This window comes from Lagenorhynchus albirostris, chromosome 3 (genome assembly GCF_949774975.1).
Source record: "Lagenorhynchus albirostris chromosome 3, mLagAlb1.1, whole genome shotgun sequence".
Taxonomy (NCBI): domain Eukaryota; kingdom Metazoa; phylum Chordata; class Mammalia; order Artiodactyla; family Delphinidae; genus Lagenorhynchus; species Lagenorhynchus albirostris.
Genome location: NC_083097.1, coordinates 41,062,379 through 41,085,812, shown reverse-complemented (window position 1 = coordinate 41,085,812; position 23,434 = coordinate 41,062,379).

Below are 23,434 nucleotides of genomic sequence, written 5' to 3'. Positions count from 1 at the left end.
TGGATGGGCTGCCTTGTCGGTGACATTGCAGATGAATGGCCACAGTCCACTATAGGCGGATGAACATGGGTACCTTTGATGTGATGGGGCGACTCTTCTCATCTATTAGCCAGAAGGAAAAGCCATTTTCTTCTGTTAGCCCTCAGTTTATTCCCACCTCAAGGAGACCGTATAATTAGCGTATATGAACACTCAGAACCGGGGTCTGGGGCTCTCATTCCAGCCCACTGAATGTGTAGCCAGCAGCCCCAGGGGAGTCAAAATAAAACTTATGCCAAGGAGATCTGTAGGCTGTTCTTTTACCAGGCCTGATGTCCATATATGTAGGAAAAGGGTTACAGTTAACCTGTTTCTCCAAACTTTCATCCCCAGCACACAAAGCAAGGCACCTATGTCCCTCACTCTCAGATACAGTTCATCTTCTCACAACCTGCATATAGAAATTTCAGAATATAATAGCGCTCATCCTCCAGGGAGGAAAACAATGATTGGAAATACAAAGAAGAAAAAGAGCTGTTTAGCCTTCTATCTTCCTGGCAGAGGCAGTAAAAGAACTTTCTGGTTTTCTTCTTCAGCAGGATGCACTGAACTTTGGCATCACAGTAGCCCTGGTTTAAAATATGCTTTGTTTTGAAGTATTTAAGCAAGTTATTGAACCTCCAGGAACCTTGGCTTGCTCATCTGGAAAATTGAGGTAATACCTTGCAGAGATATGACAAGGGCAAAGACCACAAATGTAAAACCACAGCATGATACTTGCCACATCATAGGTCTCAGTATTTATAGCCATTCGTAACTGTACAGTGGAAATCATTTTTTTCTTCTAGTTGGTACACAGTACATGAGGCTGGTAATTAATGAGCCCGTAGGAGCCTGGACATTTAGAAGTTACATTTGGAGGCTGACAACAGGCTTAACACAGAATTTCATAGGTCTAGTGACCAACTTATTTGAGGAAGGTTATCTTGTCCCAGTCCTTTTCCAAGGTTGACAGCAAATTAAAATCTATATTTGCAAGCAATTGATTATGGAAGGTCAGTTGTTGAAAACAACTTTGTACATTTTTAAAAGATTCACTAAAGAGTTTTGGGGTTTTTTTTTCAGAGTTGGGTTTTTTTTAAGTGACAATCTCCTCCCCGAAAGTGCATTACAATCTTAATATTATTTTACTTAGGGAATGTCAAGGGGTCCATGCAGTTCACATCTTTGAAAGCTGTGACTGGGTAAAGTTCATAAAGACCTAAAGGGTCCAAGTGGGAAAACAGTTTCAGAGGCAGGTGTAGTAACATTACTTTTATCCTTGTGTTTCCCTGCAGAGGAGTGACTGGGCTTACCAGATCATAGAGGTCCTTGTCCAAAGCATCTCGTGTTTAACGTGGTGCTCTGGGAGCATGGCTTCCAGACCCTTCAATCAGGTCATGATAGTTAATAGTCATACTTCTCTCCCTTAAATCATAGAATTACCGAATATAGAGTTGGAAGGAAACAGAGAACTCTAGCCTAACATCTTCATTTTATAAATTAGAAAGCTGACAGTGAGAGATTATGTTCTTGGCTCATCGTTACTTGTTTCCTTCCAACCCTCACCCCACCCCATTGCCTGTGGGCTTGGCCACGTGACCTGTGTTGGCCAATGGAATGTGGGTGGATGTGGCATTTGCTTTAGAGCAGAAATGTTAGGTGCAATTGCCTGGCTTGGCTGGGGTCCTCTTATTTCAGTCCCCCCCACCCATGAGAAGAGCATCTCCTGGCTGCACCTTCAGTCTGGATTTTGGAATGAAGCAGAGTTGCCACCAGTCTACATGCGCAAGAAACAAATGTTTGACTAAGTCTGTGAGCTATTAGTGTTGTTTGGTTTATAGCATAACTTAGTGAGGGCTGACTAATACAATGACCCAGGAGGTTGCAGTGATTCAGCCAAAATCACACAGACACTTTGTTACACAGCCTGGGCGAGAAGACAAGTATTCTGGTTAGAAGTCTACTGCACTTCGGCTTACCAAGTGCGTGCCCAGAACCTGGTAGTGTTTGGCACAAGGTAAGTACTCAATAAATACTTTTCCATAGAAATGAATCAATGAGTAAAGGAAGGAAATAACGGAAAGTTCTGTTGAACTGCTTCACTAGGTAGAACGGTATCTAGTTTAGTACTTCTATTACCATTAATACAAGTATTGGGGGGCGCCAAATGAGGGTCTTTTGTGTATTATGTACTCCAAAAGCATTACCTCTAGTTATGCTGCATTCCTATCAGGCAGGTATTTTTAGTCTTATTAATAGACAAGTAAACTGAGGCACAGAGAGATTAAGTCACTTGTCCAGTCACAGAACTAGTGACAGAAAGAGAAACAACTCCATTTGTTCTAACTCCAAAGCCCTAGTGTTTTCCATTGCTTCACAGTTTCTTTGCTGGAGATAGAAATTGTAATTTGGGTCATTTACAAACAATTGAAATATGAAGCTTGTGTTATAGCACGGCCCCCGCAAGGGGGTAAGTTGGCAGAGCTTCTCATGCAGTGTGTGGCAGCCACTGGCCTGCCAGTAGCAGGTCACACTGAGGCCTGAGAGGCAGGTTCCCTCAGTCCTCAGGGTATGGGGATGGTGTGTGATCTGGGGCCAGCCCCCTTTGATGGAGAGCAGCCTCATCACTTTACCCCTGTAGGTCATGCAAATATGATTGTTCTCTATACGTGCCAGGACACAAAAAAGTTAGAAAAGCCCTGGGTGAGAATTGGTGGTTCCAGGTCAATCTAGCCACATTGTGAGTGCATAGATTTTAGAAAATTTTGTCAGCCAGATTTCCAATGGGACCTGCTTTACTATTTTGTCACCCACATTTTCCATTTGTCCTAAATCTCTCTCTTTTCTTTTCTTTAATTGGAATTGTCTGGGAATCACCTTAAATCCTTTGTGGAATAAGTCAAAGAATCGGTGGGTAGATGGATGGATGAAGCAAAAAGGTCAAAAGCAATTGAGGCAAGTTTTGAATGCAATTAAAATGAGCTTCTTTAGGTGGAAACAACCCAACTGTCCATTGACAGATGAGTGGAAAAACAAAATGTGGTATACACACACAAAGGAATGGTATTCAGCCTTAAAACATAAGGAAATCTTGTCACCTGATACAACATGGATGAACATTGAGGACGTTATGTTCAGTGAAATAAGCCAGTCACAAAAAGACAAATATGCAAGATTCCACTCATATGACGTATCTAGAGTAAAGTCACAGAGACAGGAAGTAGAATAGTGGTTGCCGAGGACTGGTGGGCAAGGGGGAGTGAGAGTTATTGTGTGATGGATGCAGAGTTTCAGTTTTGCAAGATGCAAACGTTCAGGAGGTTGGTTGCACAACAATGTGAATATACTTAACACTACCGTACTGCACACTTAAAAATAGTTAAGAAGGGCTTCCCTGGTGGCACAGTGGTTGAGAGTCCGCTTGCCGATGCAGGGGACACAGGTTCGTGCCCCGGTCCGGGAAGATCCCACATGCCACGGAGCAGCTGGGCCCGTGAGCCCTGGCCGCTGAGCCTGCGCGTCCGGAGCCTATGCTCTGCAACGGGAGAGGCCACAACGGTGAGAGGCCTGCGTACCGCAAAAAAAAAAAAAAGAAGAAGAAGGTAAATTTTATGTTATGTGTATTTTACCACAATTAAAAAAGAAGAGCGTACAGTAAAAATGAGCCTCTTTATTTCTGCACAGAGGCTTTGGTTATGCTGTCGCCTGATGTGATGACGCTGTGGTCTGGAAGTGTAGGAGGAGGTACTATCTGACCACTAACTTGCTTCTTATGGAGTCACAAAATCCTGCTGGTTCTTTGTACATTATGTCCTCTGGTCAGGGCTGGCTACGTAATTTATGCAGCCCAGTGCAAAAGGAAAATCCAGGCCTCTTTGCTCAAAATGCAGTGCTGTTAATGGTACTAAAATATGAAGATTTTCCTTTCTTCTGTGAACTCTCAAATTGTTATAGGGGTTATTTTTTGGTTTTTCTGGTTGTTGCGTTTTTTTGTTTTTGCTATTTTCTGTCATACTAAGTAAAGAAAAGTTACAAATTAAAATACGACCATGAATTTTATACTGTGCAATGCCAGTTTTAAATGCAAATATGGGAGCATTTAACTTGTATGTGGAATCACCAAAATTACACTTCAATTTCCATAGCTCACCCATACACTCACATTTCATTCTCATCAGAACCATGGAAACTACACAAAACTAATTCACCTGTTTTTATTTCACTTTTTGATGTGCACACATTCTACCAACACTCTGCTTTCATCTCACTGATGAGTAAAGGATTTTAAAAGACTATTAAAGAAGGACATGGATGAGTAAAGGAGACAAAACTATGGGTTGCCCTACCTTTCTCTGTCCTTCTGTGTCATCATTTTCAGCATAAGATGTTGGCTAATACGGGGAGTAACACGGGTAAGAAAGGATATGATAAAATTCCTTGGTCATGTTTCTTAGACGTGATTTCCTTCCATCTCGTTCTAACCCAGTTTCCACAGGAGGCCTGGCCTCTTGGGTTGCTAGTGCCTCCACTTACTCAGTTACAGAAGTAACACACTTCACGTGTATTCCGTTTGCCTCTCACTGGACTCCCATGCATTTTGGTCCTCCTGGAATTCTGTGCTCATGACGCATCTTGAATGTTCTATGCACATGGTAGCAAGGGCAGTGGACAAAGATTGCATAGGGCTTCCCTGGTGGTGCAGTGGTTGAGAGTCCGCCTGCCGATGCAGGGGACACGGGTTCGTGCCCTGGTCCGGGAAGATCCCACATGCCGCGCAGCGGCTGGGCCCGTGAGCCATGGCCGCTGCGCCTGCGCGTCCGGAGCCTGTGCTCTGCAGCGGGAGAGGCCCCAGCAGTGAGAGGCCCGCGTACAGAAAAAAAAAAAAAAAAAAAAACTACTAAAGATTGCATATATATGCATACGTCCTCCACTCATGCATGTGGTCCATTGTCCCATTGGACTTCACTTATGAAGCACAAGTTCAAATATAAAATTATTAGAAATTTCAAGACAGTGATAGCCAAGCACAAACCAAGTGCAGGACCCATCAGCTTGTCGAGACTTGTGTGACCACAGAGTTCACCTGCCCGTGAAGCCAGCCTTGTCTCTGAGTCCATCCCTTCTCTCCCAGCCCCACAGCCACCATTCTAATTCCAGCTCCCCTTACTCGCAAGGATCCAGGAATTTTAAAACTGTTTTCCTGCCTTCTCTTCCAACTCATTGCCTTCTCTTCTCATTGCCTTCTCTTCTAACTCATCCCTTAAATTATCGCCAGTTTAACTTCCTGAAAGCGATACTTCCACACATCACCTCCCTGCGTCCGTCCTTCGGTGGAGACTTACTGTCTATGAGGCTCGAGTCTTTCATAAAAAATTCAGGGCCTTCCACGTTCTAGCCTTAAGAGAAATGTTGACTCTCTTTTAAACATTACTTTTGGGGAATTCCCTGGCGGTCCACTGGTTAGGACTCCGTGCTTCCACTGCAGGGGTCGTGGGTTCAATTCCTGGTGGGGGAACTAAGATCCCACATGTGGCTTGGAGCAGTCAAAAAAATTAAATTAAAAAAAAAAAAATTTGTTCTTCTACCAAAAAAAATAAATCCCCCAGAGCACAAAGGTTGCATCTGTAATTTATTGACTTTTCTGTACTACCCTACATAGCACACTGCATTCGTTGCTCAGTGAATGCTTTTTATTGGTTAGGTTTATTGAGGTATAATTTACATATTTTAATATTCACTCTTTTAAGTGTACAGTTCAGTGAGTTTTGTAAATGCATATAGTTATGCAACTGCCACCACAGTCAAGATCTAGAACATTGCCTTCACCACAGAGGGTTCCTTTGTGCCCCTTTACAGTTCATTTCTTGCCCTACCCCGAGCTCCTTCCCGGCAACCGCTGATCTGATTTCTGTCCCTATAGTTTCACCTTTTCCAGAATGTCATCTAAATGGAATCAAACAAAATGTAGGCTTTTGTGTCTGCCACCTTTCACTTAGCATAATGCAAAATTCATCCATATTGTTGTATATATCAGTAATATACCTGGATGTACCACAGTTTATTTATCGATTCACTAGTTGATGGGTATTTAGGCATTTCCAGTTTGGAGCTATTAACAAGGGTGATAGAAGCATTCATGAATAGGTCTTTGCTATAAATGTTAGCATACAGGTTATGTGGACACATGTTTCTCTTGGATAAATGCCCAGGAGTAGGATTGCTGGGTTGTATGGTGAGTGTGTGTTTAACTTTATAAGAAACTGCTTAACTGTTTTCCAAAGTAGCAGTATCATTTTGGCATTCCTACCAGCAAACTAGATTTCTAGTTGCTCTGCATCCTTGCCAGAACCTGGTATTATCAGTCTTTTTAATTTAATTTAGCTATTCCAGTGGGTATGTTGTGGTATCTCATTGTGGTTTAAATTTGCATTTCTCTTCCAACAAACATTAAGCATCTCTTATTGTGCTTATTTGCCATGGGAATGTCCTCATTGGTAAAACGTCCAATTCTTTTACCTATTTTGTAAACATTGGGTTTTTCTTATTATTGAGTATATATGTGTATATTTGTATGTACGTATGATATATATATGTATGTATGTGTAATATATATATATGTATGTATGTATACACACATAAGAGAGTGACAGAGACAGAGACAGTCTCTGGAATACATATATATTCCAGATATACCCTTTATCAACTATGTTTTGCAAATATTTTCTTCCAGTCTCTGGCTTATCTTTTCATTTTCTCAACAGTATGTTTTAAAGAACAGAATTTTAAAATTTTGATGAAGTCCAATTTATCAATATTTTCTTCTCTGATCCATGCTTTCTTTTACTTATTCAAGAAACTTTTGCCTGACCCACGGTCATAAGGATTTTTCTCCTATATTTTCTTCTAGAAAATTTATAATGTTAGCTCTAGCATTTAGATCTGTGATCCATTTCTAGTTAATTTTTGAAGGAAACATTTATTATTTGATGTGTAACTATGTTGCCCAGAATACAACCATTGAAAATCTAACTCAGGAATAAAAAGACATAAGTCATAGAATGAAGACCAGGGCCCTGTTAGAAAGCTTGGAATTGTTTCTTAAAGGCCCTGAATAAGAACATTTTATATATACTTTTTAAATTAGCACAGCTTTGCTATTTAAAGATTTGTGTTTCAATAAATTTTGAAATTCCAGGTCACAGATGCTATCAAGAGCAAAATCCTCAGGTGGGCTGGCAGATGAAGGACACCCCTCTGGGTATTCTTGATTAACCTGCTGGATGTTGAGAAAACTCCAAACCTATTTTATTAGCTGTGAAATGGGTGTGATCATACTTGACATGAAGTTACATTATAGGCTTGCATAATCTGAGTCAGAAACCGTGTAGAGGGTCCACAGGGATCCCAAATTTAATTGTGATTATTGCTAATTATACTAATTCTCAATGAAAACTGCTACCAGCAAGCTTGCCCATGACATCACTAATAAGGGGTCCATTGACTTGCATGTGTTGTGAGCATATTAATTGTAATTATTGCTTTGGCAGCTACAATGTCTAACTCCATAGGTGTTTGTTCCATTAGTGATTCATTATTTCAAAGTATTATGGCAATGATGAGTCTGTTACCAACCAAGTCCCTCCTGTGATGAAATGTGATTATTTTGTGGGATTTGTAACTCTTCGTCCATGACTCAACTCATTCTGCCCTCAACACATGGGACAGTGGTTTAAAACTGGAATGGGAGAAAATGATTTCAGTTCAACCACTGGGGTTTTTTCTTTTTTTTAACCCTGGGAGCAGGTGCCTTCCCATAAATATTTTTCTGAACTGGAAGTTGCCATGGGAAGTGGGTGGGTGGTCTAGATATCAGACTAAGGGCCTGGCAGCCAGTGGTCTGGATCTATCTTTGTGTCTAAAGGCCCTGGGCAATGGCAATAAATACAGAAGTCCGAAGAAGTGATGTGGCCCTGAGCCTGAACTCAGCAAAAAAGATAAAGAGAACTGCCTTCCAACAACTATTGTTAAACACTTAGCACTTTGTATTTGACATGCTTTCAACATTTACTTACTCTCCCTGCAGCCCTGTGAGTTAGGGCAGGACTCTCACAGGGAGAAAAGGAGAAACCGGGAGGAGGTGATCAGGGCTTCACTGTCTGCTGGGCCTTTTCAGCTGGTCTTTGATACCATTTTGAATTATGAGTTTTTAGGGGTTGGAAGCCCTTGCTCTTTCAGTAAAGTTTTTTCCCCTTAACCTTTTAGCATTAAAAACATTCAAAAGTAGAAAGAAACGTATAATAAACTCCCATGACTTCATCTTCAACTATTACAAAGTCATGACCAATCTAACTTTATCTATCTCCCGACCCTATCCCCCCACCCTGCTGAATTATTTTAGAGCAGATCCCAGATCTATCTGTTGATCTATAAATATTTTGATACCTGCCTCTAAAAGATAAGGATTTTCTTAAGACATAAATTGTTACACCTAAAAGAAATTATTAATAATTCCTTTATATCCAGTCAATTTCTCCAACTATCTCAGAAATATTTTTTCTTCAGTTTTTTTTTTCTATTATAACCAGAATTCAAATTAAATTCCATGAACTACAATTAGTTGATGTCTCTAAAGCGTCTTTTAATCTAGGGGTTTCCTGACTGTCTTGCTTTTGTTTTTTCTTGTAATTTATTTGTTTAAGAGATCGAATCATTTCTCTTGTAGGATTTTGTCCTTCATTTTGTTGATTGCATCCCCATACTATTTTTTTTTAAAAAAACTTTATTTGTTTCTTGTACTGTCTTCAAATTGTGGTTGGATCTAGAGATTCGATCAGATTAGCATTTTTTCTCTAAGAGCACATCATAGTGCTGTATGTTTCAATCAAAAAGCTCGTGATTGTCTCTCTTTTCACTGGTAGCCATTGATGATTGTTGTCTGGGCCCATTCATGCATTAGGAGTATCAAAATGGTGATCTTCTACCACATATTAGCTAGAATACTTCCATAAAGAGAAAATTCCCCTCACATACTTGTTGGTTAACCAGTGATATAGTTTGTATAGGAGAGGCAGAATGAATGCTTGATTTCCCCTATATATTATCAAAATATTGAGTTAGTTCTCTAACAGCTTCCCAAGTTATGCAGTTAAGTTTTTTAATTTTCCAAATTTCAGTGTGATTTTATGGATTTAAACATGTTTATTTGTCTTACTTTGTTGGATCTATTATCATTGTGGATGCTCAAACGGACCCATATTTGACCAATGGCACCCCTTTCAAGTTGGCTTCTGAGTCTTTCTGACAAAGCCCTTGTATTGTTTCCTACGGCTGCTATAACAAAGTATCACACACTGCGTGGCTTAAAACAACAGAAACGTATACTATAGTTCTGAAGGTTAGGAGTCTGAAATAAAGATGTTAGCAGGATTGGCTTCTTCTGAGGGGAAAATCCGCTCCATGCCTCTTTCCTGGCTGCGGGCACTTGCCAGCAATCCTTGCTTTCCCTTGATTTGCGGAAGTATCCCTCCAGTCTCTGCCTCCGCCATCACATGGTGTTCTCTCCCTGTCTGTAGCTATGTCTAAACTTCCCACTTTTATACAGATACCAGTCATTGGATTAGGGGTCACCCTACTCCAGTATCACCTCATTTTAACTTGATTACATCTGCAAAGATCCTATTTCCAAATAAAGTCATATTCACAGGTACCAGAGGTTAGGCTTTGAACATATCTTTTGGGGAACAAAATTCAACACCCAACAACACCAATAGTCTTTGATAACTTTATTGCTTTCTGGTAAGACAAAATGTTGCAGACTCATTTTTTTTACATTTCCCATTGCAGGCCCAGAATCAGCTCTCACTCGTATAAGTTGGAAAGGATGTTTAGGGACTACAATCTGAGCACTAGGAGTGTGCATTTTTACTGAGTTAGTCATTACTTCTAGGCCTCTTTAAAGGACAGAAATTGGAAATGCTTTTATAATGTTAAAAATAAAACACATTATAAATTTATAACTCTCACTTCCAATCCAATTTCCAGACTCCAAGATTTATCCCCATCAAACTATCACCTACTACTCCTTTTTCCCATGGGAAAGTCCTCATTTTCAATGACACATTACTCTTTTACTTTATCCCATAATACACACACAGCTGTCTCAAAATAAAACTAACACTGCCACCAACAATGTGATCACTGAAAACAGTTTATGATTTTTAAAATTATTCTTGCAATTTTTTTTGTCCTCAGAGTACATTCCACTCAGGATGGATAGTGAATTTATTGCATGTTAATGTCATGTGAAACAGTTTTTCTATGTGTAGTTATGCCACCAACGTGGTGCACAGTTAGGTTCATTTGTACCCATTTATTTTCAGTGCTTAAGAGCTGTCTTTTTAAATTAAATTTTGTTTTTATAAATATGTAGAATATTTTCAGAGCTTCGGGTTGTCTAATCTACAATGCAAAGTATAATCGCAGAAATCTACCGCTGTGCCTGTTCTTTCTACCTTGTCTCCTCCTCCTTCAGAAGTAATCATTTAGGGACTTCCCTGGTGGTCCAGTGGTTAAGATGCCGCACTTCCAATGCGGGGGTTGCGGGTTCAAACCCTGGTCAGGGAACTAAAATCCCACATGCCGCAAGGCCAAAAAAAAAGGAGAAAGAAAAGAAAAGAAGTAATCATTTAGACATTTTTATCCTTGCATTTTTGCATGTTGATCTTGTATTTTGCAAGTTTGTTGAACTCATTTATTAGTTCTAATAATTTTTTAGTAGATTCCTTAGGATTTTCTAGGTATAAGATCATGCCATCTGTGAATGGAGATAGTTTTCATTGTTCCTTTCCAATGTGGATGATTTTTGTTTGTTTCTTACCTAATTGCCCTGGCTAGAATCTCCAGTACAATGTTGAATGAAAGTGGCAAGAGAAGACATCCTTGTCTTGTTCCTCATTTTAGGGGAAAAACCTTCATTCCTTCACTATTAAGTATGATGCTAGCTGCAGGTTTTTCATAGATGCTCTTTATCAGGTTGAGGAAGTTTCCTTCTGTTTCTAGTTTGTTGAATGTTTTTATCATGAAATAGTGTTGGATTTTGTCAAATGCTTTTCTACATCTATTGAGATGGTAATATGTTTTTTGTGTGTTTTATATTCTGTTGATATGGTATATTACGTTAATTGGTTTTCAGATGTTAAGCCAACCTTGCATTCCTGGGTTAAGTTCCACTTGGTCATGGTGAATAATTCTTTTTATATGTTGTTGGGTTGGTTTGCTACTACTTGTTGAGGATTTTTGTGTCTATATTCATAAGAGATACTTGTCTGCAGTGTTCTTTTCTTATGTCTTTGTATGGTTTTCATAGCATAGAATGAGTTGAAAAGTGTTCCTTCTAATTTTTTGGAATAGTAGTTCATTTTTACTATACAAAAATATGTGTATATATATTTTGTGTGTGTTCTCATTATATTTTATACCTTGATAGTAGTCCACTGAGTGGATATACCAATGTTTTTTCAACCAGCTCCTTATTGATAGACATCTGAATTGTTTTCAGTCCTTTGCTATTACAACTCACATGGCACTGAATTACTCTAGTAATATGTCTTTTCATATGCCTCTCCATGTATGGTACAGATTCTCAGAAGTAAGATTGATGAGTCAAAGAGTAAACATGTGTGAACTTTGCTAGATATTGCCAAATTCCTTTCCTTCGAGCTTGAACCATTTTGCTTTTCTTTTTCCCCCACACTGTGCGGCTTGTGGGATCTTAGTTCGCCAACTGGGGACCAAACCTGGGCCCTCAGCAGTGACAGCACAGAGTCCCAAACACTGGACCACCAGGGAATTCCCACATTTTGTTACCAAAAAAGAATGACTATGCACAGCTTCACCAACAAAGTTGTTTTTGTTTTTGTTTTTGTTTTGCCATTCTGGTAGATAAGGAATAGTAACTCTATAGATTTTTAATTTGCATTTATTTTATTATGAGTGAGTTTAAGCAACTTTTTATGTGGCTAAGGGCCATTTGTACATCTTTCTTTATGAACACTCTGTTCATATCTCTAGCCTATTTATCTATGAAGAAGTTGAACATTTTCTTCTGTTTTTAGAAACTTTTTTGTATTAGAATATTGAAATTTTTGCCTGTAGTTTAAATTGCAATTTTTTCCCAGAATAACACTTGTCTTTTTACTGTGCTCATGGTATTTTCTTTTCCCATGCAAACGTTTTGATTTTCAGTGTTTATAACCAATCCTCTAGATTTTATTTCTGAACGAAGCAGCAGCATAGGAACAATTTAGAGAGAAAGAACCCTGATCTGAGCAGCCCAAGTCCAAAGAAATCACTGGCTGAATGCCCAGAGACCTCAACCTAATGATTCCCCTCAGAGCCACTGATGTCCATGTTCCTCCTCCTACCATTTTAATGCAATTATTACCAGTAAACCTTAGGTTTCTGAGTAACGCTCCCTCTTCTAAACTAGAATCTGTTTTCCTCACAGAGCTTTTGTGGACTTGGACGGATGAGAGCGATAATGTGGGTGTGTGGACAGGGAGGAGGATCCCAAGGGCACGAAAGCTTTGGATGAAGCTGAGGGGCCCCAAACAGTGCAAAACGTGGCTGACAAATGTATTTCCCTCTAAGGCCGCTGCCACGAGAACAGAGAGCTGTTTCCTTAAACTCATATTCCTCTTCTTGGAAGCTAATTGTGGCTCTTACCAGGGCTTCTTTTGCAGGATAAAACAAACACTTCAGGTCTTGAAAGTGTCTGGGAAAGACTTTCACAGTTTTGTGGATAATGCTGTACTTCTTGCATTTTTATAGACTTACAGGCAGTAGGCTTGGTAACTATTCATTATGTAAAGGTAACAGCATAATAGTCTGCATTTCCATCTTTTCCTGTGTCATACCCTTGGCAGGTGAGTTCTGCCAAACTGATTGCACTCGTTTCACACATTTGGGTTCATGTGTTTATTTTTGCCTATCTTAAATTTTTTTAATTCTTAAGTATTTGAAATATGATTTTTTTTAAAAAACCCAGAAAGTGACATAACAGTCACCACATACCTACCACCCATTCTTCAACCTGAATTCCTACATGAAGCATTTTTTAAAAATTAAACTTCAAATACTGGATTTGAACTACTCTCTGCATTACAGAAAGTTATATACATTTACACAAAATGTGACTATGCATGTAAACATGTAAATATACACTTTGTTTTCACCTGAGCTTGAATAAAGTTGGGGCAGGGGTTGTTTTTAGGCTGCTGTTTCTACTCTGCTCCTGATAATTGATTCCTGTGTTTTTTTGGTTTTTTGTTTTTTTTGCGGTACGCGGGCCTCTCACCGTTGTGGCCTCTCCCGTTGCGGAGCACAGGCTCCGGACGCGGAGGCTCAGCGGCCATGGCTCATGGACCCAGCCGCTCCGCGGCACGTGGGATCCTCCCGGACCGGGGCACGAACCCGTGTTCCCTGCCTCGGCAGGCGGACTCTCAACCGCTGTGCCACCAGGGAAGCCCTGGTTCCTGTCTTATATCTCTATAGAGCTTGTCCTTTCTCCTTCTTTTCATGACTTGCAATAGAAGATACACTGGACCTGATTTCTTTCTTTAACTGTCCCCAAACTTGCAGTTGGTTTAGGAACTGGGCACTCCTCAACACGGAACATAAAGAAAGGGTCCTGTATCTGGTTATACCTTAGAAGTGGTCCCATTAACTTTAATATACCCCTTGCTACTGGGTTGTGTTGAACTTCCAGGAATCTGAGCTTTATCTCTAGATAGGAATTTAGATAGATAGTGTGCAAAAGTTAAGAGCACATTACAATTCTGACAAATTAGTTCCTAATTATTTGGCGCCAGGCTCTGCCCATATTGCGTGCAGAGCAGGCCTTTACCAGGACACTTGGAGAGTTTTGTAGCTTAAACTGATTTAATTTAAAACAAGTGGATCCATGTGATTATCTTCAACCACAAATACGTAACATAATGTGTAATATATTTAAAAGGCAAGAGGAAATTTAGTAATGGAATTTCAAAACTGTTTGAAAGAAAGGCACTTTGAGGGGAAAGAAAGGAAGAAGTGAATTGGGGACGCCAGCTTGATTATTTTCAAATACCACAGCTGGACTTGGATTTGTACAATAAGAGTTGGGGTGTTGTAAAGGACACCAGCAGGAATCTAAGTGCTGATGGAGGAACAAATGACAAGCAATAAATGACAAGGCTTCAGATACCCAAAACACTGCAAAATGTGTGCACTCTTAATTTATTTTCTATAGGAAAATTTCCTGATTTACATACTCTATCAGGGAAATATCTAGGTAGAAATACAGTCTTTGTTGTGATCATTTTACTCATTTATTTAATTTTGATTACTGGCTACTCATGCACTCTATTGCTATTCCAACACATGTGCCTTCCACATAGACCAATCCTATAGTAGTTATAATAACAGCAAATACTCACTGAGCTCTGAATATGTCCTGAACATTGTTCTAAGCATTACCTCATTTAGTTCCTACAACAACCATATGGGGCTGATACTATTATGATTTTGCTCTTGCAGATTAGGAAGGAGCAGAGACGTTCACTTGCCTAAGATGACACCTAGAATGTCATTCTTAACCATGATATAATAGTGCCCTCCTAAGCATACCAAACATCTGGTGACAAAGCCCTTGTGTAATGAAAGAACTTCTCAAGACCGGATGATTTTGAGTAAATATGCAGGACTAAATATTTCAGAACTACAAAAATAAATGAGATTCTCAATAAAGTGTGACAATAGGCTTTCCAAGCATTCGGTGTGTGAATTTTAGTACATCTGTTTGAAAACCAACCACATTTCTTCATAATCACACCCAGTGTAATAGATTATTAGGTTGAACTATACAAAAGTGCCTACAGTTGACTCTTTTTTGACCTAGAAAAAATTGCTAAATTTCAAATGGTTCAATCTAATACTTTTGACACTATTGAAAAAATGATACTTCTTAGGGATCTGAGCTGTTTGTCCATCCATCAGCAATAGTTATTGAGGGTTAACTATGTCACATGGATCTTGCCCCCAAGAAATTCTCAGTTTTCAACAGGAGATGGACCAAGTATACAAATAATTACAATGAAAATAAGATTATTTTGACCCTGAAGTTCTGCATAAAATGTCTTGGGGATATTCAGACAAGGACATGCACGTGAGCCTAGAGAAGGTAGGGAAGTCTTCACACAGAAGAGGAGGTCTGATTGGGATGTAATGGAGGAATAGAAGTTTGCCACTACTGCTGAAAAGGACATTAAAAACAACCAACAGATTTTAGCTTTCAATGATGAATCATATTCCTTTAGAATCGTTGGGTTTTCTTAGGCGCAGTATTGTAGACATGCTGACCTACCTGCTTTCAAATCTGGGCTATGCCTCTTCAAAGCTTTATGTCTTGGGACAAGTTATTTCTTGTCTATAAGGTGGAAATATCAATACCTGCCTCATGAAATTATTTTGATCAATTGCATAGCGTATGCTAAAAGCTCAGCAAAATCATACATGCACAGTACATAACCAATGGTGACTATTTTTGTAATTGTTGCCTAGTTTACTTCTTTGTTAACCAGCACATCACTGGACCAACGTCAGGGAGGTGTCAGTAATATTGTTCATGAAAGCCATTGACCGTGTGGTTGGGGGATGGGTACAGTTTTTGCTTTGGGTGGGTAATATATGACCTTGGAGAACTTGTGGCTTCTCGTTAGGCCACAGTTTGGTGCAGAATTTACCCAGAAGTCCATGGTATCTGCTTGTCATCTTGCAAGTGTTTATGTGAGCTTCAAGAGCAAACTTGTCAGCACACAAAAGTTCCCAGATGGCTTTTTCAAGGACTTATGATCTCTGCTGTCTTTGATTTGAATGCTCCCCAGAGATCTGAAAGCAGATTTCTTGTTGCATCCTTAAACATAGCTGTGCAAAATTGAGCAAATTATTGCACAGTCAGCCTATCTTGTTTAACTACAGATGGACCCATGGCCGGAAGAGCAACTTCACATCTGATACCATTGACTGAGCCATGATCCACCGGCCTTGGGAGCTCTGCAAACCTCTCAGAAGAGCCTTGGAAGTGCTAGCCAGGTGTCCACCTGTGGTCAGTGGGAAGAAGAGTTCTAATCGCAGAATCTTGCCTGTGAAGTGGCTGCCAGGTTTTGTCCTGCGGTGGTCAACTGTCTTGATTTTCGAGTAGTTTTATTAGGTTCACCCAGAAGCTGTAATGGATTTGAGATGGCAGTTTAAGAGCTGCAGGTATTGAGGTCCTGGAACACAAGCCCACAGTAAAGTCAGCCAGGGTCAAACAAGGCTTAGTGCAACCTGCCTCCCTGGGCTGGCTTCCTGCAGAGAGTAGGAGTTAAAAGGAAGACTACCCAAGCCTCTGCATGGCGGGCCCTTAGCCACAGGAGGGAAAGAAAGGTCTGCATCTTAAGACCTGGGATACAACAAAGAGTAGGGCTTGGCTATTAGAGACCCTGTTGTCTACGAAACATAAGTGGAGCCTCAATTCAGTCCATAAAATTCCTCATGTTTTTTAATCTTGTCTCAGTATTTTGCAAGCAGTATGCAAGAGTCATTGCTTACACCGTACAAAGGGTTAAATACAGATTTACTTGTGTTTTAGTTGTTCCAAAGCCTCTTCCCCTTATGGCTGTGTTCTGATATAAACTTTGTGCCATCCAAGGCAATAAATAGCAGAGGAGTTGGGGTAAATCCAGTGATTTTTCCACAGCATCTTTCAATGTAAGTATGTCAGATTTTTAAAAATAAAACTCCATAAACCACATCATCAGAGTCCTGGTGCCGTCCCTGGAGGTTTCAGAGTTCCAAACGCTTGCCTTTTTGGACATTGCGCTGCTGTCGCCCTGGGGACCGGTTAGAGTGACTGAAAACACTCCTGGCACTGGATCACCTTGTGGCCGAGGTGAAATGGGGATTTTGTTTTCAAGAGGTTGGAGGAGAAGAACTCAGGGGAAAGGGCCCAACAGAGGGTGACTCGCTCTTTGGACTTAGGAGAAGTTGACCCTTGACCTTCCCAATCTTCAGACCTCAGAAGCTCCTTGCTGGTCACACACGTTCGCATCCGTCTTGGCAGCCTGAACCCCCGTGTCCTTGGAAATTCCTAGAAGTGTAAAGACAAAATCAGCCCCAGGATGTTGGCAGGATTCAACATGTTACTAAAAATGGGCCTTTGTGGATGGAGACTTAAGAGTTTTAAGTGAAATAAGAAAATTTATGTAATTATCAGTGACTCCAGTGACTTCAGTTGTTCTGAAATGGTTCATTACCAAAGATCGCAATCAGGTAACAGGAACATTGCTTCCCAGCGAGGGAGAAGGGTATCTCTCTGCAGCCCCTACCCCTCCCTCCCATCTCAGCCAAGAGTGTCCCTTGGGAATTCCTCGGGAAACTATTCGTGGGGTTTTGCATTTACAAGCTCCATAACTGTTCTCTGAATGCCACAACCCACATTCACAGAGATTCCCATCTCCCTGCCTCCTCGCTGACTCTGGGTCCTTTCCCAAACACTGAATAATGGAACGGGGATGGAAGACAGTTTCTCTTCCAAAATGCAGAGGCGGAAGGCTGGATGAACAACACGTGTTCCCTGAGCCTGGGTCTAACTCCAGCCCCCTGGCTGATACCTACGCTGGGTCGGCGTGCGAAGGCTAAGGTCTGGATGGGGCTGGGAGGCGGGGGCAGCTGTCTGTGACAGCCTCCCTTATTCATGGCCGTCCCTCTCTCGGCCAAAACTGTATTTCCTGGTACCTCTCCCGGGGTTGCAAAGGAGGAGCAGTTGGATCATTTGATTAGCTTTTTCCCAGAACAGGGACCCTCCCATCTCTGTTTACTTCCCTGTGAGTGAAGGAGGAGGCCAAAGAATGGGGCGCCTGCTGGGGCTGCTCCCGAAACTGAAACAGCCCGAGTCAGCCTTGGTTTTGCTAAATGTATCAATTCTCTCACATCACGTAGACACCTGCTGATGCTTTCCCCCTCTCTACTCCGGGGGAAGACTACTTCTGGTGGTCCCACTGCAGCTCTCCCCACAGACAAAGGAAACTCTCCTTGCTCCTCATGGACCACCTGTCTGGGTTTTTTTTTTCAGTTGTGGTTAAAAGAAAAAAACACATCGCACACAATTTACCATCTTAACCATGTTTCCTTGTACAGTTCAGTAGTGTTAACTGTATTCACATTGTGTGTACCAGACTTCTAGGACATTTTCGTCTTGCAAAACTGAAACTCTCCTCATTGAACAACTCTCCATTTCCCCTTCCCCCAGGCTCTGGCAGCCATCATTCCACTCCCTCTGAGTTTACCAACTTTAGATATCTTACATAAGTGGAAACATACAATATTTGTCTTTTGGTGAGTAGTTTATTTTACTTATTAGAATGTCCTCAAAGTTTATATATGCAGCATGTGACTGGATTTCCTCCTTTTTCAGGGCTTAATAATATTCCATTTGCTTATCCATTCAGCTGTCAATGGACATCTCAGGTGCTTCCACCTTTTGGCCATTATGAGTAATGCTGCAGTGAACATGGGGGTGCAAATATCTCTTTGAGATCCTACTTGCAATTCTTTCAGATGTATACCTGAAAGTGGGATTGCCGGATCAAAGACTTCCGGCTCCTCCTGCCCTTGGATGCACTCCTTTCCATACAACCACCTTACATCCTTTCCATACCAACCACCTATATCCATAAGTTGTAGAATGTTCTTTTCCCTCCAAATCAATTCCACTGGGCAAAGAACAAGCAGCAGGCTGGCCCTTGCCCCAGTTCCAAGTCAAAGAAGAATGTGGACTTTTCATTTTCAGTGTCTGATGCCCCACTCGGTTCTTGACATCAACAGGCAGATGCACTCCCTCAGCTCAACCACCTTCCACCCTCATAGACCTTTCTGGCATCTCCCGCGTGCCCAGACATGAAGGCCAAGGTTGCCCTGCTCTCTAGACAGTCACTGTCATTCTCCTAGGACTGATCCCAGCTCCCCATCCTTATGCTTATGTTAAAGCCAGGCAGGCTTTCTTCCCTGTGGGGTGGTGGCTCATTAAGTGCAGTTTGATCACTTCTGCTAGTCAGGCTGGTAGTGGAGGAGGGATGGCGGTTTGGCCGCCCACCCAGGCTGAAGAGCTCTGATCTTCTGCAAGGGGATCCCATCTCCTTAATGCTGCAGAAGAGGGAAGAAGGGAAGGGAAGCTGTAGGACCGTCCTTTACCCAACCCTAACACACACACACACACACGCACGCACACATGCACACACAGAGGCATCAAGTGTTCCTGGCCACTCCAGCCTATGGTTCCCATTCCAATCATTTTTTTCCATTTCCAGCTTCAAACTTGAAATTTTGGGCTCCAAAAAGGAAGTGAAAGGTAACATTCCTTAAGAATGATGACCAAAAAAGGGTTCCAAATTTTGTCACTCTATTTTGTATTCACCTAATTTATTAAGGTCACTGCAGTCTTTATACGTAAGTAGAGAAGAAACCCCTGAAATAGCTCCTCTACCAGTTTGCATTGGAGCAAAAGAATCATTTCTTTGGTTTCGTATTGCCCTCACTAGACTTTTTAAAAAATGCAAATATGCTTAATAGGTGTAACAAATTGTCACTAACACTTTACTATAGTTTGTCAGATGGCTTTCTTCTGGGGGACGTGGAGGAGGCAAGAATGGGAGAAAAACACAGAAAGCAGAGTTGGGGAAACAGTAACAAATTTCATTTATTTCCCAAAATTTCCCCAGTATCAGCTCTGTGTATATTTCAGCCAGAATTTCACGAAGCTTTGTGTCTCAGCACTTGTCCACCTTAGGAAAAACTGAGTGAGCAAGTGAGCCACAGCTTGTTTGACATCTCAATTTTACATGCTGGTACCATGTTATGAAATAGTGTATGGGAAGGAGGCATCCCCAAATGTTTATCTGTTTGTCTCTGGTCCTAATTAAGTCCATGTGGATCCCATGTGCCTTCAGAGTATGGGGACCATGTTTCCATTATTGTTTTCTTTTGTTTTGTTCTGTTTTGTATTTTCCTTTAATGTGCTGCTTCAACTAGAGAAGGAACAAATCAATATTTGGATTTGGAGGTAAGTTACTGAGAGAGAATTGTTTGAGCCATAAACTGATGAGGGATTATATGAGCTCTTAAGTCATCAAAAAGAAATTTCCTGGTATTAGTTAAGACACTGTTGGATGAAAGAAGTAGAAATCAATTTGAACTAGCTGAAGCACAATGTAGGGGTTGTGGCTTAAGGATAAGGGGTGTCTCATGGAGCCCGAGGGCAGGAATGTAGCCCAACCTGAGGAACTGAGGTCTGAGAAGCTTGTCGGCAACCCTGGAACAAACTCTGCCTCTCATTTCTGCTGCCCTCTGAACATCTGCTTCTCCTTTTCTCTCCCACTGCAGACCAGCTTTCTCTGGTTCTCCAGCCACATTGCAGTATGGCTGCCCCACAGCTTCCGATCGCCATGTTATCCTCCCAAACACATAAAGACCAACTAGCTATTAATGAGCCCCAGTTCTGGGGAGGGAAAGCCTGACTGGTCCAACTTGAATCAGAGTCTACGGTGGCCTAATGAACTACAGAAAAGGACAGGGTCACACGCTACGAATGCAGCTGCTGGGGCTCACCCCGGGCATGAGAGCTACTTTCTCAGAGCAAGGAGCATGGTGCACATCCTGAGCAGTCAGTCCCTGTTCAAAAAACAAGCTATCCAGATTTTCTGGTTTTCCTGTTTGTAATCTGAAGGTCCCCTGGTCTCATCAGCTATGGACACAAATAGGAGTCATGTTCACAGCACCAAAAAAATATACGACCTCAAACTTGCACAAGTGCCACCAAGGGTTTTCCTGAGTGTCCATCTGAGCTTATGAAGGGTCCACTCCAGCTGTGCCCCCCACTGCTTCCTAGGCACCTCAGTTCTCCATCAAGCACGTGGTCTCTGCTGCTGTCTGCCGGGCATGTGACCAAAGCACACGCACCAGAATGGATCCTTCACTGGGATGCCCATAAATTCCTAGCTTATGGCCGTTGCCCTGGTGTCACTGTTAATAGCACTCCCGTTTATTCTTTAAAGTGTCCTGGTTTGTATGATAAATCATATGTCCTACCTGTTCCCTAATGCACAGGCTTTACAACGCTCCAAGGCAAGGAGGCCTTTGTGAATCCTCTGTTAGAGAAGCTTCCAAACAGTGCAGTTTGTGTCCCCAACATTTTATAGAGTGGCAGAGAAACCCAATCTGGCCTAACTTAACCAAAGGGAGGGGGGTGTTTTTGACTGACATAATCAAACTAGGGAAAGGGCAGGGGGTAGAGTTTGCCTCAGCAGCCACTACATTCAGAACCCCAAACATCAGGGAACTCATTCCTTCTCTTGCCATGTCTTGACTCTACTTCTTTTGATGTGTTAACTTTAATTCCTCAGATTTGTCCCCATGAGGTTGGAAACTTAGACACTGTCGTCAGCTCTGGGCTTATTTCCTCAAATCATCACAACCGCAGAGAGGTCTGGTTGGGAAGATCCTGGGAAAGAGCCTTTGACTATGGTTGGGTCACATGCCCATCCCTGGACCAATCACCGTGGCCAAGGATGAGGAACTGTGGTTGGCAACCCCTACCAGAATCCTACTAGTAGGATGGGAATCCTGTCCCAAGGAGGCAAAACAAGCAATGCCCACCCATAGATCTCTTTCAGTGTTTAATACCAGCCTATTTTCAGCAGAACTGAGACCTGAGTCCAACGTGGGCAGACCATGCAATAAACGTAGGTGGCCCTATATCCCTCCCTTTTGACACCTAAGATTTTCTGGCAGAGGCTAGCCCCTCCGGATGCTTGTCCTCTTTACACACCCAGGAGGGTCCACAGTCCTTATGCATGTGGGTTTGGTTAGGCTGCCCTAACTGTGGACATAGAACCCCAGCAGTGGACACCGCTGAGGCAGGAGCCTAAGAATATCATTATATATATTAGCAAAATCAAACAGGATTAGGGAAACACATACATGCATACCAGCCCAACCCTGATAAGTTCTTGAAATTACACCATACAACTTCATAGACCTACAGCTTAGAAGCTTGGGTCCTGAAGAAAACCCAGTGGGATTCATGGGAAAGACGTCTCTTCCCCTTCCCCTCATCCCACCTCCCTTCTCTGTGTCCATGTGTGTGTTTCAGATACATCCAGGTGTTTATAAACCAGGACTTATATGGTGCATTTCCTGGCTTCAGGCCCAAATGTCATTCATGGAAGACAAAAACAGATTTCTTCTCTGATAAGAATTTGAATATTATTTTCTCTGATCAAGGGAAATTCGACTTTTTTTTTTTAGTATTGCTAATTAACCAAGAGACTCTGCCCCCATCCCCCAATTTGCATCAGTGCTTTGAATGATTCTCAGCGAAGTTGGGCAATTTCAGACTTGTTCAAGAATGGGTTGCAGGACCATGTGTGTTCTGGGCTTTGTTCTGGTTGACCTTTAGGGTCCTTTCAACCCGCTGGTGCTGAGATTCGTGAGGACACAGATGAAGCCCATTCAGTTTGTATGTGAGATCCTCCTAGTTTTATCACCTCTCGAACACATTTGGGAAAGTCTTTACAAGTGAAGAGACTGATGTGAAACTTAGTGACATACCTTAAGAGAAAGTTTAAAGTCTTAGACAGATAACCGAGGTGAACTGCTGAGTGTCCAGTTTTCAGAGGGGCAAGCATGAGAGGTCTTCTATGTTTGGGAAATAGCCATCTATACACGTTTGTGGGCAGGTGGGGTGCCCCCACAGTGGGGAGCAGTGAGCCCCCATCAGCAAGGCCACCTGCATGCTCTGTACCCTTCTGGTCCGGACCCCAATGCCGAATCCAAAATGAGTCAGTGGACTGATGGGAGGCACCATATGGGAAATCTCTTGGAAAACCATCCCTCTCCTGAAGGACACACACCAGGGCACAGCCTGTCTAAGGCTACACAGCTTCTGCCAAAAATGATTTTTCCACAGCTTTTAAACATACGATGCAAGATATGTGCTGTGAAAAGTCCCCGCTTACAATTTAAGTATTTTTGTTCAGAGGGATACAAGAAAAGAAAACAAACACATAAGCCCTAACATAGGGCCTGTTTACAGCAATGGATTGGGAAGGTCTCACTCCTTTTACTACATCCCTGACCACTTGTAACCGGATCAATGACCTTAAAGGGGCTCTAGGTCTGCTTGATAATGAAAACAGTGCTGTCTCCTATAATCAATTATACACAACAGTTATCCAACCTCCATTTTTCTGCACCATTCATCGTACTGACTTTGCACTTTTTAGTTTTCATTTTGAGAAAATGAATTCTTACGAAACTTACACCTATTGACTTTAAGGATGCT